At 45.9% G+C, this 18336-nt stretch overlaps 1 protein-coding gene across 3 annotated transcripts in view; it reads left to right on the top strand.

The window, feature by feature from the left end:
* Positions 1–2689: 2689 nt before the first annotated feature.
* Positions 2690–18336, top strand: part of ACSL5 (acyl-CoA synthetase long chain family member 5) — a 42824-nt gene continuing 27177 nt past the window's right edge. The window contains exons 1-2 of one of the 3 annotated variants that reach the window (XM_031038502.2): positions 4997–5131; positions 18127–18224. The gene's annotated coding sequence lies outside the window, so the exon portion shown is untranslated. Of the gene's footprint in view, positions 2811–4895; positions 5132–18126; positions 18225–18336 lie in introns of those variants that run through there. The other 2 variants (XM_006742762.3, XM_031038503.2) reach the window with 2 other exon arrangements.

Raw genomic sequence — 18336 nt, 5'->3', positions numbered from 1 at the left:
GACTGTCAGATCAGACTCGTCGCACCTGGAGCACCTGACCTATAAATGACCTAAAACAATAAAGTTTGCACTTTCTAGGGGCTACGGGATGCTCACACCTAGAGGGAATTTGTTTGTATTGAATTCTCAATGCAAATGGCTATGGGAAGGGAGGGAGAAGTGGAGGGTGTTGTAAAGAAGCCTCATTTCACACATGTTTTTTTGTTTGTTTGTTTTTGAGGAGAGATGTTATAGGAAACAATGGTTTACCAAGAGATGGGGTAGCCCGTGGGGGCACTGGAGACCTGGCTTCCGGACCCCCCTCTCCTACTCAGCCCACGCCCCAGCCGCCTCACACTTACTGTCTCAGGTACCCTTAAGAATAAAGTTAAGGTTGTCAGATCGGGTGACGCCCCCTCTACGCTCATACTCACACCCACATGGGTTGTCTAGTCGTGACGCCACATGGCTTCGATCTACGTTTACCTAAGGAGGAGCGAGGCAGGGAATGGCAGTCCCTCGTGTTGTTGCCAAAGCACGCCTCTGGGACTGGCCTGCCTCCTGATCTTGAGAAACACCTCTCTTCTAAGGCACAAAATGAGTTCTGCTCTGGGCCCTGCTGTCCTCTCAACTGCAGGGTCCCCATAGCCAAGACTACTCCGAACACCGTCCCTTTTGGCATTCCAGTGGTGGGGCTCATGGAAGGCAGAGTGGCTGTTGGTGCAGAGGTGTCCCTAATGTGGTGCCCAGGCCAGCAGCATGTGCGTCACCTGGAATTGTTAGAAATGCAGATTCTCAGGCCCTCTCCCAGGCCTAGTGAATCATAAGCTCTGGCACCAGCCCATAAATCTGTGTTGTAATAAGCTCTGCATAGGGCCTGTGATGTTTGCTACAGTCTGCAAACCACTGGTTTGGAGCATCTTTCTCTCTAGCAGGTATGGCATTAGTAGGTCGCTAATGAACACAGCTTGACAGGAGTCCAGTCAGATGGGTCCAACTCATGCTCCCAGTTCTCACTGAACTGTATGTTCTTTGGTTATTTCTTAGGAAGCCCTCAGGGCGCCTGGGTGGCTCAGCGTTTAAGCATCTGCCTTCGGCTCGGGTCGTGATCCCAGGGTCCTGGGATCGAGCCCCGCATCGGGCTCCCTGCTCGGCGGGGAGCCTGTTTCTCCCTCTCCCACTCCCCCTGCTCGTGTTTCCTCTCTCTCTGTGTCTCTCTCTGTCAAATAAATAAATAAAATCTTTAAAAAAAAAAAAAAGAAAGAAAAAGAAAGCCCTCTTCCTTCAGGTACTGAGGCAGGACTAGGGCTGTGCGCCATGAAGTGACTTTAAAGAGTTAACGCACCTAAGACCTGGATGAGAATCTGGCCTACTAACACCTAAATGTGGTAGCCACTCCTTCACACAGGAATCCGCAGGATGAGGTATTGGCTTCTGATTTTGATGTTACTGGCTGACTGGCAATTAGAAGAAACCCAACACCGCATTGCCACACATTTCTACCAGCCCAGAACATGGAAAGGAGTCAAGTGTCTAAAGTCTGCTGAGAGTGAAATGAACACATATCAGTGAAGCAGAACCATATCAGGGAAGGCACTGAGGTGATTTCCTGGGGCTGAGGTCAGGTGTCGCATTCACAAGGAAATGGTTGTATAATTCTGGGTGATTTCCTTCACCCAAAAGGGCCTTGGTGCCCTCACATATAACACAGAAATTGAGCACAATCTCTAAGCCTCTTGCATCTCCTTTTTAGTAATGGTGCCCTGCAGTCTTAAAGTTCTTGGAACGGAGAATGGTGACTAGTGACCTCACCATGGAAAGAGAGAGGGGCACCTGGGTCGCTCAGTCGGTTAAACGTCTGACTCTTGGTTTTGGCTCAGGTCCTGATTTCAGGGTCCTGAGATGGAGCCCCGCGTTCAGCTCTGCACTCAGCATGGAGTCTGCTAGAGATTCTTTCCCACTCCCTCTGCTCCTATCCCCACTCACGGTCTCTCTTTCTAAAATAAATAAATAAAATCTTTTAAAAAATGGAAAGAGAGAGTAGCAGAGGTTGAACAATGATGTAATAGCAATGTGCTTCTTCAAGGGCCTTGCTAAGCCATGGGAGGGGCAGGCTGCCTCCGTAATTCTGCATTCTAAATATGACCCAGGTAGGCTTGTCCCTCAGTCTAGATGTTAGAATGATTTGCCTTATTCCAATGGTCTTGGAAATGTTCTAATCCTGGAGGGGTCACCGAACCCTTCTAGAAGAAGGTTGATCTTGAAATGCAAACCTCTGCTTATCTGATTCTTAAAGTTATAGCTTGAGCCAATCAAAGTGGCTTCCCATGTTCCTCTCAACCTCAACTCAAGGAGCAAGTTTTCCCTCTTCTGTTAGCTAGACCTTCCTCTTCCTTTCACAGTCTCAGGGATTCTGTCCCAAAAGCAGATGCAAAGCCCTGTCTACTCCCTTTCCCCTGACGTATGGGCTCTGTAAAGCTTTTGTCTTGTTAAACGTTTACTTTCAGAGCAGAGAGCTGTCTTCTTCTTCCTCCTCCTCAGCCCCTGCATAACGATTTCTGTGTTAACCTTTTGCCAAATTTTACACTTGTCACTGTTGGAAGTTACTCCATGTGTTTGAGAACAGGTAACTTCTACCTTTGAACCTCTATTGCAACAGGTTCAAAGGTTTCAGGGAAGCTTGTGGGTCACTCTTGGGAAGAGACACATTGCCTTCAGCTGTGGCCTTGTCACAGGAGCTGTGGAAGGGGCCAAGGTATCTGAATGAACCAGTGCAGCCGCCTGTGAGGGGGGCATTTGCTGGGCGCAGCAAGTGTGCGTACTCTTACAAGGTAAGCTGCAGTAACGCTCCCTACTCTATACCTCTATGGGACATGTCTCTTCTCGGTCCAAGGGCTCTCTTCCAACATGGGATTACACTTGGTTAAGTAGTAATCTCAGCTGACTTGCGTGGAGGCAAAGCAGAGACCAGTTGGAAAGGGGGTGGAGACATGGAGGCTGGGGGAGTGCGGGCAGGGGTAGATTTGGGAGAGAAAGTGGTTAATTTCACTAACTGGAACTAAAACGGAGTTAAAAGCCTTCAGGGTGATAGACAGAGCCAAGCTGTGTGTCTCTACCTTCCATTCAAAACTTCCGCTATCAGGATGGTTACAAAGACTATTCCCCAGCTGATGACAGCGAATCCCATTTGGAAGGGACTAGGGGAAGAGAATCCTTAGCAGACATTGTCTTGGGTGCTGGGGTCCGTACGTACTAGGTGTGTGACCTGCATTACCTCATCCACTCACCACCTTCTATAAGGCAGGTGGCATTGTTCCCATTCCATAATAAAGTGTCTCTGGGCTGTTAAACACCATGGCCTGGGCTAGCTATCTAGGAGGTGGTGCAGCTCGAGTCCCGATCAGTCTGTCATTCTAAGCAGCTGCTGCATAATGCAGAATTCTTGTGTGTTGCCAAAACCTTCTTTTATTTCCTGAAATCTTGGGAGTGTCACTTATGTGCACCTAGGATTGAATAGGAATGCAACTGCGCTAGAATTTTTAAATGACCGAAGTACTTCTGAACTCGAGCATCCAATCCTGGAGGAAAATAGTAAAAAAAAAGGGGTGGGGTGGGGTGGGGAAGCTCCTCTGGCCCTGAGCTCTTCATCCAGCTGGTAAAAGAAGCCAGCACTCAGGGTATTAGAATAGGTGAGACTTGACACTTATTCTGCTCTCTGCTGGAGGGAGCTGCTTCTTGAAGGAATGAACTTCCAAAACTAAGCAAAGCCAAGGGTCGCTCCAGCTGTGAGATGACCCAGGAGATAGAAGGGCAGAGCGGCTAACCTCCTCTTCCCATACTTGGTCTTTCTTCCATGTCTAAAGTGAGCTCCTCTGAGGCCAAGTGATCAGCTCTCTTCTCTGAGTTTGCAACATAGCTCGCCCTGGCTTTTTTTTTTTTTTTTAAGAGACTATTAGGATCTCCTCTCTATAGAGCGAATGAATCCTAACTAGCTCTGGTAAAGGGCCAGGCACATGCTGAACTTAACGTAAGCCTTCTTAAAGGGACTACGGCTGGAGAAAGTGTTGCTTAATTCTGGAATATAGGTGAGGGTGGGGCAGGAGGGAGCAGAACTCATGATTTCTGCCTCCAAGTCTAAGAACAAACACTCTCATGCCCTTCTGTGGTCCCAGCCTTAGGTGAGTCTGATGACACTACTACAGGTCCTGATATCCTGTAGACCAGTCTCCAGGACCTTTTCAGGGGGTCTACACACTCAGAACAATTTTGCATAATAAGAGTAAGAAATGATTTGCCTTTTCCTGTTACTGGCTCACGCAGGTACAGTGGGTTTTCCAGAAGCTGCAAGATGTGGGATCAATCTGACAGTGCGTGGTGTATGTGCTTGTTGCATTCCTTCCAAAAGTTCCCAGTTTTAACTGGGGGGTGGTGAGGGAGGCAGTGGACTGGATCTGCGGTTTATATTTTGAGGCACAAAAAGGATGAGCTGATGTCCGAGGAAAAGAACACAGGTCCGTGTCCCTGTGGTTCCTGACTGGCTTGTTTTGTTGGCTTTATTGGAAGTGCCCAGGGAGGGGGGCGCGTGGGTTGGAGAAGGGGGACCCTATGCCAGGTGTTCCCCCCCATCAGGAGGGATGCGAGGGCTGACCTTCTTGGCCTGGGAATCGAGGTGAGCAGGGTCCCCTTCCTGGCACGGGTGGTCTGCTCAGGGCACCCCCAGTCAATTCAGTTTGTTTGTTTGTTCTGTCTTGGTTTCAAGGTAGTCAGCCCCACGAGTAGAAGGTGAACTGCGTGATGCCGGCTGGCTGTGGTTTCAGCCCTAGGGGCTAGGGTTAAGGCTTTGAAAAGGAGCCAAGGCCGCTTGGGCGGCTTTTCTTCTCCTGGCCAGAACAGCTTCCACTTTCAGTTGTGAAAGAAAAACCAGGAAGTGAGGTCCCCGAGCGTGCTAGAAAGCTCGGCCATGGCCTGACTCGGGACAGCTCAGGCAGGGCACCGTGGGGGACGCTCGGAGTTGGGGCCATCTGTCTGCAGGGATGCTCTGAAACCAGCCTGTCCCTGGAGGAACCGGGGGCTGAAGGGAAGAGGGCCAGGGATTCTGTGCCAGGAAGAACCCAGAGCCAGGAAGCACCGAGAGATGCACCCCCCTCACAGGGTAAGGGAAGCGTCCTGAGGGGGTATTTAGCAAGGGGTCTGGTGAGCATGGGGCAGAGGCCGAGGGGGCACCCTCACCCCCCACTTCAGCCAATCTAGAGCCTGCCGGGTTCCTGGCACGTGTCAGCTCGCTCTCTCGTGCTCTCTCTCACAGGGGACACCTTTAAACCCTCCTTATCAGGAGGCATGAAGGGAAGGAGGAATGGATGGGATTTTCTTTACCTCTCCTGCCTCTCTTGGGGGAGGCACACTACACACGAGACCCCTTCAATTTTCTTTGTGAACGGTGACTCCTTCTATGGTGAGAGGTAATGGATGAGTGGCGGATAGATGGTTACTGAATGAACTTAGCTCTGTTTCAGGGGTAAGGCCACAAGTTGAATCTCAGATGAACTTCAAAGACCCTCAAAGAGTGAGCTGTAGGAAGGGACTCCATGGTTGGGGCTTGTTACCTTGTGTGGGTATTAATCTTTGGTGGTTTGAAAAGGAAGATTGAATCTCTAGCTCCAGTTTGTAGGTGTTTGGTATTTTCCATCAGCAGCAGAATCTTAAAAAATAGTAACATTTAATTTTTAAAAAGATTGATTTAGTAAAAAAACAATTTTTTAATGGAATAATTGGTTTTGCTTGACCCCTCCCTTTATATTCCAGCATGGGAGTAACTCTTTTGGGGTCCCCTCCAATTGATAAGTATTTGAGATGAACACAGAATAATCTTGGAAGAGGCATGGTAGAAATTCTTGTAGGCATCACTTCTGTGCTTGGCACAATCAAGAGAACAGAAGACAAAGGCCACAAATATTTATAGAAGAGGCAGATAATAGAGTTAAATAGATGATATGTAATGAGGTGCAAGTGGTGGGAATTCTAGCAAAATGCAAGGTAGATGTACCCCCAGATAAACACATTCCAACTTAATTAAACACACACACACATTATCCAGTCCAAACAGAATGTTTCAGCCAGGTGTTTGTCTAGGTCCTGACCTAAAGTAGTCTTCTCTTCCAGGTGATATTCTAACTCTTTGAGGGCAAATGCACCTACTATAACATCAGTGTATCAACGAATGCTTAAGTGCTAAACACACAAATGGGGGCAACAGATTCTATAGGGAGGCTCTGGGTCAGAGAATGAATGGAGAGAAGGAAGAGGAAGCCAGGGCAAGCACAAGCTCATAAGAGCTGCTCTTAACATTTCATTAAGAGAAGCTTATGACGTGGAGGGTTTCACCACGTTATGGCTGAGGAGGCTCAGAGAAGTGAAGGAACTTTCCAAGGTCAAACAGAGATCGAAGCTGTAGTCTGTGTGCTACTGAATACCATGTTCCAACCACTCCTGTGCAGAGTTAGCCTTTCTTCAGATTTCCTAGAAAATCGCATTTGTAAAAAGATTTTCCTGTGTGGTGACCTGGGCCGATATTGAATTCACATATGTATGAGCACTTTTCAGGTGGATGTTTTTCTAGAGCTGCAAATATGACAGCTTCCATTCATTGACTATTTTCTGTGGGGCAAAGCTAGGTTTTTTTGGGGAGGGTGTTATCTTTTAATTTTCAAAAACAGTCCTGTGGAATAGGTTGGTTGTTTCACAGATGGGGAAACTGAGGCTTACACATAAAGAAACTGGACACACTCTGAAAAAGTTGAAACTGGCATTCGAGGTGTGGTTCCTGCAGTGCCAGAGGCAAATTTGCCTCAATTATGGATGAGTCTAGGGGCACCTGGGTGGCTCAGTCGGTCGAGGGCCCTGCTCTTGGTTTTAGCTCAGGTCATGATCTCAGGGTTGTGGAATGGAGCCCCGTATCAGGCTCCACGCTCAGTGGGGAGTCTGCTTCCCTCTCTGCCCCTCCCCCCACTTATGCTCTCTTCCTCTCACAAATAAATAAATCTTAAAAAAAAAGAAAAGAAAAAAATCCGGATGAGCCTAGTTTAATGCCTTGACCAAAGAACTAGAAACTGGGAGAAACCTCTCTTTTGAAAATCCTCCCACTTCAAATCTGTAGAGAAAGCAGCAAGCAGATTGATTGGTGGTGTGCCAGGGGTTGGGAAAGGAATGTGGAGTGACTGCTTAATGGGCACAAGGTTTCCTTCAGGGGTGATAAAAGTGTTTGGGGACCTGATCGAACTGGTGATTGCAGAACATTGTGAATGTACTAAATGCCACCGAGTTGTTCACTTTAAATGATGGGTGTTATGTGAAGTTGGGGAAGTCACCTCCCACCTCCCACCTCCCACCTGAAGTTGGGGAAATGACATCCCCAACCAGGATTTGGCAGCTGTTTATTTATTTTTTAAGATTTTATTTATTTATTTGACAGAGAGAGAGACACAGCAAGAGGGGGAACACAAGCAGGGGGAGTGGGAGGGGGAGAAGCAGGCTTCCCGCCGAGCAGGGAGCCCGATGCGGGGCTCGATCCCAGGACCCTGGGATCATGACCTGAGCCGAAGGCAGACGCCTAATGACTGAGCCACCCAGGCATCCCATTGGCAGCTGTTTAGATACCAGGAATGAGGGTTCTGTTCCTGCCGGTCTCCTATTGTTGGCCCACAGATGCATCGACCCTCATTGGGGGTGCAGCCTGAGGTGATTCTCAGGCACAGCAGCACCCTGCCAAGGTGACCTGTCCCCGGCAGCCCTGAGTCAGCCATCATTGTTCTTGTCACAGTCTGCTGTAAATGCACCCAGGGCTTTCTCTCCCCTCGGCAACCATCCATCTGAGTCAAAAAAGGACTCTCTCCTCGCTCTTCCCCTGGAAACCCAGGGCCTGACATGTCCTAGGCTCTTAGTCCATGTTGTCTGAATACATACGTGAGTTTTGGAGTTTGGAAGGTCAAGCAGCCCAGTATGGCTATGGCCATGTAATGGTATCTTCCCTCTTTGGGGGAGCTGGTTGGGAGCAGATCTCTGGGTCTCCATGGGTCAGTCTGCCCCATGAGGTGTGAGGTTGTGAGTCCCTGCGGGACAGGATACAGGGGAAGGGTAGGGTCAGAGGAGATGGCTGGGTCAGAAATCAGAGGTGCACGATGCCCTCTCCAATGAGAAACCCTCTGTTTAAATAGAAATGAGAAGTTGTTAAGACTTTGCTTTAAGTTGGAAGGCAGTTATAGAATGAAGGTCATTATCATCTCTTCTCTTTCAGGAAGCCTCAGGGTAGAACATTGGATACTTGACAAGGAGTCAGACACTGGGGGGAGTGGAAGTGGGAAAGGGTGCCAGTCTTCCTGAGGACTTCCCGTGTACCCAGTAGGGTACTCGAGGGGACAGTGTGCAGCATTCCCTTTAAGTAGGGGCTGTTACCTTCCCCTTCTTGTGTGCAGTTGAGGGAAACAGGCACTCAGTGACATTATATAACTATCCCCAGGGCCACACAAGTGGTGGACCATCATCGCTCTGGTACCCGAACAGGCAATGGCCTTGAAAGTTTGTTGCTGGAAATGAGACTGTTGGCAATAAAGCTTATTGTTTGCACTTTGATTCTAGTGACTCCTGACCACTGGCAGACCAGGTAGTAGGAGGGCTGACTCTGCAGGAACCCCGGGCAGGAAGGCCTCTTTCACAACATTTTACATCACTGCTTTTATCCTGCATGGGTGATGGGGGCCTAGAACTTTGTCCAGACTATCTTTTTATAGGCTCTTTATCAAGTCCAGTGGACTTCTGATACTGATTCTCCTGACCCCACTTGTCTCGTCATCCACTTGGTCAGCAACAAGCTCAGGAAGCCTTTGGGGTGCTTCCTGAGGCAAGGTTTTCCTTGGGGTAGGGCTGCAGGGCTGTGGTTTGCGGGAAGCACCATGGTAGATCAAGGTAGATCAAGGTAGAGCAAGGTAGAGCAAGGTAGAGCAAGGTAGAGCAAGGTAGAGCAAGGTAGATCAGATCACTGTGTCGATCTGAGATCCAGTGGGGTTTGTTACTACCTGCCACCAGCCTATCGGGTGGCTCAACTGTCCTATGCTATCTTCATGGACTGAGTTAAGAGGTTTTCAGTATTTGATTTAATGAGGGCTTTTTTGTTGAATACCACTCAGCTCAACTGGGCAAGGCCTGGCACCCCAAGGCTCTCTCGTGTTTGTGAACTGAAATGCCTTCCATCGTATGGTGTCTCCACCAGGCCCCAGATATTGTCTCCTTTAGCCTTCTTGGAGGCTTTTTCTCCCCCACACCCTTCCAACCAGAGATGGATTCTCTACCTCCATCAGAAACACCCCTTCACTGTTTCCCTTTCCCAAATATGATGCTTGTCCCACGTTAGTGCCTTGAGCCATACTCTGCCTCTCCCCCGACATCTGGTGTTCCCCTTTCCCCCACCGTCCACTTAAGTTTATCCAACCTAATGTGGTAACTTGTCTCTCCATAAAAAAAAGTTGGACGGAGAGATGCAGGCAAAAGTTGAGAAAGATGGTGTGGTGACAACAACCCTGATTAGAATCAGAGTTGGGGACTTCTTGGCCATTGGCTTAATTGGTGGGGTCATCCTCCTTGATTGACCTTGGAAATGAGACTGTTGGCAATAAGGCCAGGGCATCAAAACCCACACATCCCTGAGAGTCCAGTGCTCCATGCAGCCCCCTTCATCTACTCCAGTCTACACTAGGCTCTCTCTTCTTCAGATTTATTAGCTCACCCCACATGCTGAATCCTTCTGTAAGGGTTTTCAGTATTCGATAGAACCATAAGTCCCCAGAGGGCAAGGGGTGTATCTTCTAAGTGTTTGTCCGTCTGTACATGGCAGAGTGCTGGGCACACAGTTGGTCTAAGACCTTTGCTTGCCTTATTAAAATATGTAAATTTATAAATAAATTTAAAGTACAGAGAGTAAATACATCTCTTGCCACACACACGGCTCCAGTCCACCAGATGCTCCCAAGTCTGGGGTATATGCCGTGGTGCATTTGTTTACTGCCTGGGGAATTGGTTTTAGCTCTTAGGAGACTATGAAGTCGAAGTGTGCTCTCCCCACTCTGAACACACCACCTGGTACAGAGTCTATCCAAATGCTTGCAGAATCGGTGACCCTTGAGCTCATTCAGGTCGAGCTACTTACCATTGCCCATGCCAGAGCATGAAGCCCCTGGCTGTGGCATTTCTGAGGAGGGTTCAGCCCCCTCTGCCCCCTCCCGTGTAGCAGCGCGTCATGTCACTGTGAGACCGGATTCTGCAACCTGTTCCCTTCAACAGATGCCTCTCCCTGGTTCCCTTCTCTGAACTTTGTGCCACTGGTGAGCCAACAGGGGACGTGACTCACTGGCACCTAGTGGATTCCCACTGTACCTCAGGCACCATGCTGGATGCAGTAGACTCTAAAGGCTAAGGCAGCCTCTGCCTGGGAGCCCTCACGGCCAAGGTGTCCACTGAGTCAGAGGAAGCTTCCCAAACCCGAGGATAGAACTGATCCTGCTCTGGTTCGTACAACCTTCTTGAGCTCTGGTCCCTGGAGCTTTCCTGTGTGATTCAGCGGCAAAGATCTTACGGATGGATATGCGCCGAAGACCTCATGATTTGTGGTGTGCTTGCCTGTGGGCCAGGGATCCTGTTTCAAGCCTAGCCCTCCCCCCTCTCCCTGCCACCTGCCTTACAAACTGGAGTTGTTGGGTATGGCCTAGCAGTTGGGCTGGGAAGAGCAAGATGTGTGATCTTGACATCCCTTTCCTGTTCTTTAAACACTCATGGAATCTTTCCATGGTGTGGAAATGACAGCTCAGTCACCCTCTGGATTTTACTAGGGATCTCCTTTGGTGATGCCATCTCCCTGCTCTGTCCTACACGGCCCTGTGGAGATAAGGAGGCCCTTTCTCCTCTGCCTGGGGGCATCCCCTGGGGTGTGTGCCTCAGAGCATCTTGCGTGCCAGGCCCCAGATGGACAGAGCTGCCTGTGCCCAGTGATCTGGCACTGCTTGCTGGAGAAAGCTATTGCGGGCAGTGACCTGAGCACCTGGGTGCCGGTGACTGGTTGGAAAGTCCACTGCAGACTCATAGACCAGGATCTTATGCCAGCACCTCTTCTCAGCTCCTTGCAGTAAGTGTCGGAAGATGCCCTTCGGGGGCCCGTTTGCTCTGGTGACTCAACCTTTACCTTTGCTCTAGCTCTAAAGAAATGAATGAGAAACATTTCTACCACCAGAGCTGCTGTCCAAACCAGCTTGTTCGGTGGCTGAGAGGATTGCACACAACGTGAAAGCGCGTTGAGTGTGGCTTTGGTGGTGGGCAGGCTGCACTTGCAGAAACGGAGCTGAGGCTGTGTTCTTGGGTGCATTCACGTGAAATGCCGCCAGCCAAGGTGGTGGAACTTTCTAAGTCAGCTGCCTCGGTCAGAGGTGAGGTGACTTGGAGTTGTTGGTTTTATGTTCATTTTTTTTTTTTAAAGCATGCATATTTCAGATTAAACAGCACATACTCCCAAGTTATCTTCTCAATGAGACCTACTTGAAAACTTACCCCCCTGCCGTCCACAATCCTCTTTCCCAATTCTATTTTTTAAATTCCATATACTATATAATCTCGCTGTTGTTCAGACTTGTTATCAAACTCGCCAATAAAATACAAACCCACAAGGGGAGGGTTTTCACTGCTAGATTCCCAGCACCCAGAACGATGTCAATATACAGTCAAGCCCTTAAATATCTTTGGCTGAATGACTGAATACTCGAAACTTGCTGGAAAATCCATTAATGATTTCTCCTCTTCCATCTGTCTTTTCTTACAAGGAATATACTTTCAGAAACACAAAAACATACACATTTGTCCAAGTGGTTTTTTTTTTCTTTCTACTTGGCAACTTATCACAGAGCTCTTTCCACATCAGCACACACAAATCTGCTTTATTCTTTTTAATACCTGCCAAGAGTACCACTGTGTGGACCTGCTATAATTTATATGGCTAGGCTACCAAGGGAGGCTTTCCTGGTCTCTGGCATTATAAACAATCCTATAGATGTAATGATGATGAACATAATAATGAGTGCACTGTTGTAAGTACTTTACAAGTATGTTAACTCCTTTAATCCTGGGGAAGATATTATCATTGCTATTTTACAGACGAGAAACCACAAAGAGGTTATCTAACCCAGGTCACAAAGAAGATGATCACGCAGGGTATGAGCCCAAGTAATCTGACTCAGAGCCCACATCCCAAACCAGTACCTTACACAGACATTTGTGATGTATTATAGTGAACTGATGTTTTTCTACAGAGTAAGTTACTCGTAGGGTCATTAGGCCAAAAGGCACACGTTTTAAATTGTGGTAGAAGGGCAACAGGCGCATCTCTAAGGAGGCTGCACCAAATTTACGTTTCCCTGATTAAGAGTGCATTTTACACTATTTCATCATTGCTAATCTTATGGGTGGGGAAGAGACATTTCCTTTAAATTTGCAATTTTTAAATCGATAAGCAAAGATGAGTGTCTTTCTCCAACCATAATCTGTCTTGCTGTGAACGTTCTGGTCATGACCTTTGCTTTTTGTTTTATTGTGTTGTGTTTTGTTTTTCATTGACTTCGAAGCGTTCCTTATTGAGGAAATGAGCTCTTTAGACAGGCAAAGTATTTGAAATTTGTCCCAGTTTATCTTTGTCTCTGGTATCTTTCCTGCAAGGCAGATATTTTTAAAAATTTTATGGCTCAAGCTTGCCAATGTTTTCATTTATCGCTCCTAGGTTTTGTGTCTGTCTTGAGTCTTCCTCATGCTAGGATTATAAAAAAAAATTTTTTCTCCCATACTTTTTATCCCCAAATACTCTTAGGGTTGTCATTGTTTTATATTTAAGTCTTTGATCCATCTCGAACTTATTTTTGTTGTAGGAATAAGGCAGTAATCGGCTTTATGTCTTCTCTCTGAGAGCCTAGCCAGTTGTCTCGACACTTTTATTTAAGTGAAAAAAAATCTATCTTTATTTGAAATGCAATTTAGTATATGATAATATATCCACTGGGAGTTTCGGGATTATTTTGTTACATAGTTTTCTCTATTCACCACCAATGGAAAACTTCTCTAGCCCTACAGAAGCAAATTTGGTATTGTTTAACTCTGTTCCCCCCATCCCCAATTCCTGTGATTTTTTCAAAAATTTTCTGACTCTTTTTAATTAGCTTTATTTTTCTGGGTGAACTTTAGAATTAACTTTTTAATTCCCGAATAATTCCCATTGGTCTTTATTAGAGTTGCATTAAATATATAGATACATTTAGGAATATGGGATCCCCTTGACTATTTTGAGTATGTATTTGCAATTTTTAAACCTTTGATGTCCCTCAGATCTAAACTTTTTGAACTGAGCCTTTACACATTTATTAATATGCGATCATGAATTATATTTTCCCCATTATTTTTGAATTAGTTATTTGCATGAAATCAAGGAAAGCTATTGACTTTCTGGCTACTGATTTGGTAACTGGCCACCTTCCTGAATTATTTCATGGCTTCTAATTGCCTCTTCTTTCCTTAGAGGGTTTTTAGGGTTCCCCTCTCAGCTGTTTTTTTAAAATTGAGAAATATGACAACACATTTTATCTCAGATATACCTGAATGCTGGCCCTTTTGATCTTTGCATCATTTTAAATGGCACGAGGAGTTAAGACTTGCCCTCTTTGGGAGTCAATACTTTTCCATATCAGGGTTTTCTCTGTTTAAGTTTTGTGAAATGGATCATCATTTCAAATTATGTTATCTTTTACTTCTTAAAAGAAGAAAACTGCATTTGATGCAGAAGAGTAAACTGGTGTAAGAAAAGAAAAGGTAAAAAGCCCTTAGCCCCAGGGTCTGAGGAAACTGGGTGAAGGGCCTTGCAATAGAATGCATATGTGGTTCATGTTCATTGCATGTTAAGGAAAAGGTTATTTTCATAAAGCTGTCGATTTGTAATGTTCTTTTGACCTCTTGCCATTACTTTGGAATTTGTCTAGAAATATTGATCATGTGGTTAAGAACAGAGATGGATGCTTCCTAAGTTGAGAGTGGCAGGAATTTAGGGGGGCTGGGTTGGTGACTTAAAACCCAAGCAAGAAGGCAAAACTTTCATATGCAGCCTTCTAAATCACACACAGGCCCCTTTGGAGTCATTATGAGTTGTGAAGCCTTGGGACCTAGTCTCTAGGAGAAAGTAAGTCATTCAGTACAGAAGAATGGGTTAAGTAACTGGGTATTAGAACCTGGGGACTCTGGTCTCTCTTTTAATGAGCTCTCTATCACCACAGAATGAGTCCATACATGCAAGGGAACAGAGAAACCAATTAAATCCAAATTAGTATACCACTTTCTAGAAATAATTGAAATTTATATCTCATTTTTGCACAGAAAATAATGAATTCTTCAGGCCTAAAAGCAAAAGACAATTTGCCTTATTGTTCTTTGAATTCCAGAAACCTAGGGTAACCACAATTATTTATTTCTAGGCTAGATTTCCTGCTCACTACTGTAGATGACTTAATTTGATAAGATTCATTCTGTATTTTCTTTCAAGCTCAGAGGCGTGTACTCATCCTGAGTAGTCCTTGATACGTGTTAGAAATGACCTTTTCACCTTCTTTCATCCCTAACCCAGTACTGTGCTAAATATTGATTTGGGAGTACCCATCTCAAGATTGGCCAGAGTGACTTTTGATGATCTAAGATTTGGGAGCTTGGGAGTGGGGAGTTTACTAAGGGAAAGTGGGTTAACAGAGTGTTTAAAACAGATAATTCTGAACCAGAAAACTGGTCATTTTTTTTCAACAACCACTGACTGAAAGGTAACTGTGTGCCCGGCGTGGTGTAGGTATTGGAGGCACGGATGAACAAAACAAAATCTTTGTTCTAATTAGAACATCACTTCAGTAGGGGCAACAGATGATAAGGGAGCAGGTCTATTTCAGATAGTGAACAGTATCCCGGAGAAGAGAGAACAAGGTTCTGTGATAGTGATTGGAGTGGAAAGGGCAATATTCAACGGGGTGATCAGAGAGAGTCTCTGAGGAAGTGACATTTGAGTTGAGGCCCAACCTGTAATACACAACCATTTCAGATCTGGGGAATAGTGTTTCAGGCAAAGTGAAGAGCAAATACAGAGGCTCTAAGGGAATTGACTTATGGTTGGAGAGCTGAATACATGTAGGAAAAAATAAAATCTTTCAAAGGAAAGGGATTACAAAACAAACATTATTTGTGGGCTAAAGGGATAGCCTGAAAGCCTCAGAGCAAATAAACACAGCTGACCAAAAACTAGAGTACTGGAAGGATCCATTTAAGGACTTCGTTCAGAGAAAATCAGACTTAAGGAAGAAATGGTGGCCCGAATCCTCAGAGGAGCAGAACCCAGAGCTGAATATGGGGTGATCCAAACCTAGACACCAAGGCTGGTCCTGGGAGCTGGCAAGCAGGGTTTCAGGCAGAAGGTATCCTTCAGCTAGCTTGGGAATTAAATGTGTTAGGAGCCAGGAGATGAGTGACTGCATACTGCAGAGGGGGGGAGGCCCTGGAGGGAATCCAGGGGAAGGACTGGGGACAAAGGGACATCCTGGTGTATGGGGCTGTGGCATGTCACTGTCACCATATTAAAAAGCAGAGGACATGAATCATGGAACACTTCATCTAAAACTAATGATGTAATGTATGGGGATTAACATAAGAATAATAAAAAAAAAAATAATAAAAAGCAGAGGACACTTTCCACCTGGGGCCATCCTAATGTGCAGTGTGGCTTGCTCAACCATCTGTAGATGACCCAGAACAGGAGCTCCTGTGTACAGTGACACGGCTTTACCACCATTACACTTTCCCCCCTCCCATTCTTCTCCAAATAGTGATGTAGAGGGAGGTGCAAAGGCTTACCACATCAGCTGCTTGCGGGAGGCTCCGTGAAATGCCCGAAACAGAACCGTAATCTGAGTGACACAGGACACATGACAAAAGAGACGGTGGCTTTTCTTCTCAGTTACTTGAGTGCATCCGGAAGTGTTGATAGATTCTAAAGGTTAGAATGCTAACCAGAGCTTCCCAAGCCAGTAGTGGTGGAGCCTAGAAGTTTTACCATCTCTTGGGCCCTCAGCTTCTCCCAACTGAACCGTGAGAGAGTGACATGATGTATGGTTGCAAATCCTCTCTGGCACTAGCATCATCAGGTGAAAAATGTGCGTATGTGTTAAAAAAGCTATCAAGAGAGTAAAAAGACTACTATAGAATGGGAGAAAATATTTGCAGATCATGTATCTGATAAAGGTCTAGTATCCAGAGTATATAAAGAACTCTTACAACTTAACAACAAAAAGACAAACCACCCAATTTAAACAGGAGCAAAGGGCTGTAATAGACCTTTCTTCACAGAAGAAATACAAATAATCAACAAGCATATGAAAGGATGCTCGACATCATTAGTCGTTAGGGAAATATGAATCAAAACCACAATGAGATGCCATTTCATACCTATTAGGATGACCATTATCCCCAAACCCCAGAAAACACCAAGTGTTGGTGGGGGGTGTAAAGAAACCGGAACCCTCTGTGTTGTTGTTTGGAACGTAAAATGGTTCAGCCACTGTGGAAAACAGTTTGGTGGTTCTTCCAAAGAAGAACCACGTGACCCAGTAATTCCACTCCTACGTATTTGCCTTAAAGAACTGAAAAGAAGTATTCAAAACAAAATTTGCACACAAATACTCATAGCACTGGTCACCATAGCCAAAACTGAAAACAACCCCAATGTCCATCAGCCGATGAATGAATCAGTAAAATGTCTGTCTATACAGTGGAATACTTACTCAGCCCTAAGAAATGAAGCACTGACATGTGCTATAACATGGATAAACCTTGAAAATATTACGTTTAGTGAAAAAAGTCAGACACAGAAAGTCACATATTACATGATTCCATTTATATGAAATATTAAGAATTTGTAAGAAATTATTCAAATAGAAACAAAGTTAGTGGTTTCCAGGGGCTGCAGGGAGGAGGGAGTAAGTACTTAATGGGCACTTGGTTTCCGTTTGGGGATGAAACTGTTTTGGACTTAACTAGAGGCGATGGTTGTACAACATCATGAATGTACTAAAGGCTGCTAAATTGTACATTTTAAAATGGTTAATTCTATCTTCTGTGAATTTTACTTCAATTTTAAAAAATGTGGGGCAGCCGAGAGGAACCGTCTGAAATTCTGTACATACCCTATTTGAACTGGCTACTTGATTTGCCAAGGCAAACAGAGTAAGCTATTTCAGTTGACACATCCCTCAGTGTCTTCTGCAATTAAAACCCCTTGCCAGTGTAAGCAAGGTATTTCATTCTCCTGAAACTGATGACCTGACATTTGTAAGTATCTTCCTTGTTTGTAACAAAGTAGTCAGTCTCATCACATTTGTGGGCAGTCTGACTGCAGTGTGTCTAAAAGGGAGGGTTCGAGAACTGACAAGACCATGGTCCAGATTAAGCCAGATGTCTTTTTGTTTGTTTCATACCAGACTTAACTCTTTGAGGCAATAGTTAAAATGGGGGTTTCACAAAAATGCGGTGTTCCACGTTTTCCAGGGAGAAAAAAAATCTGATCATCTGGTGATCAGGGGCTCTCACTATGGAGTGGTCACAATCAGCCAGGGGTTGACAGCAGGTGCTGCTTTAGACTGGTCATGGGTTCTCTCTGTGTCCTCCCCTCCCCTTGTGCTACCCGCAGGGGCCCTTCAACCTCCCTCCTCCCCGCATCCCTTACCGCCCCTCAAACATCAATTTCACCTTTAGACCCTCTTTTGAAGACACTGTTTGCCAAGTTTCTTATTAAAATGTCAGTCTGCTGTCTGCAAAAAGAAAGCCAAAGTCGTTAGTGTGACAGTTTGTTCCCATAGTTGAGAAGGGGAGTGGAGGTTAAGAATCTCTTAATTTGAAGGTGTGTAGGACAGAGGAGAGCATCCCAGATCAGAAGGTACTAGCAGGCTGGGGGGGAAGGGCTAATGGTGCAAGGATGGGTGAGCACAGAGCAGGTTTCTCTTCCCTTGAGCGCCGCTACCCACTCTCAATTTCACAATTTCCACCCCGGAGCTGCACTGTTCCCCACCTGACGAACAGCAAAGTTCTACAGGACTGGCTCTTGAACACATTCTGTGTCCTGGAAGTGCCACTTCACCATACCAATCCAGGTAAGGCTGGATTCCAAAATTCCCAGCTCTCAGAATCCTGGCAGGTGGTCACAATGGAACCCATCGTTAGGTAACCTAGCACCTGTGGGGCCTCGCTTTTGTTTTTGTTGTG

Source organism: Leptonychotes weddellii, chromosome 6, assembly GCF_054177405.1.
Source record: "Leptonychotes weddellii isolate Sample4059 chromosome 6, ASM5417740v2, whole genome shotgun sequence".
NCBI lineage: Eukaryota > Metazoa > Chordata > Mammalia > Carnivora > Phocidae > Leptonychotes > Leptonychotes weddellii.
Note: the sequence above shows the minus strand (reverse complement) of the source record. Positions and strands in the feature narration are given on the sequence as shown.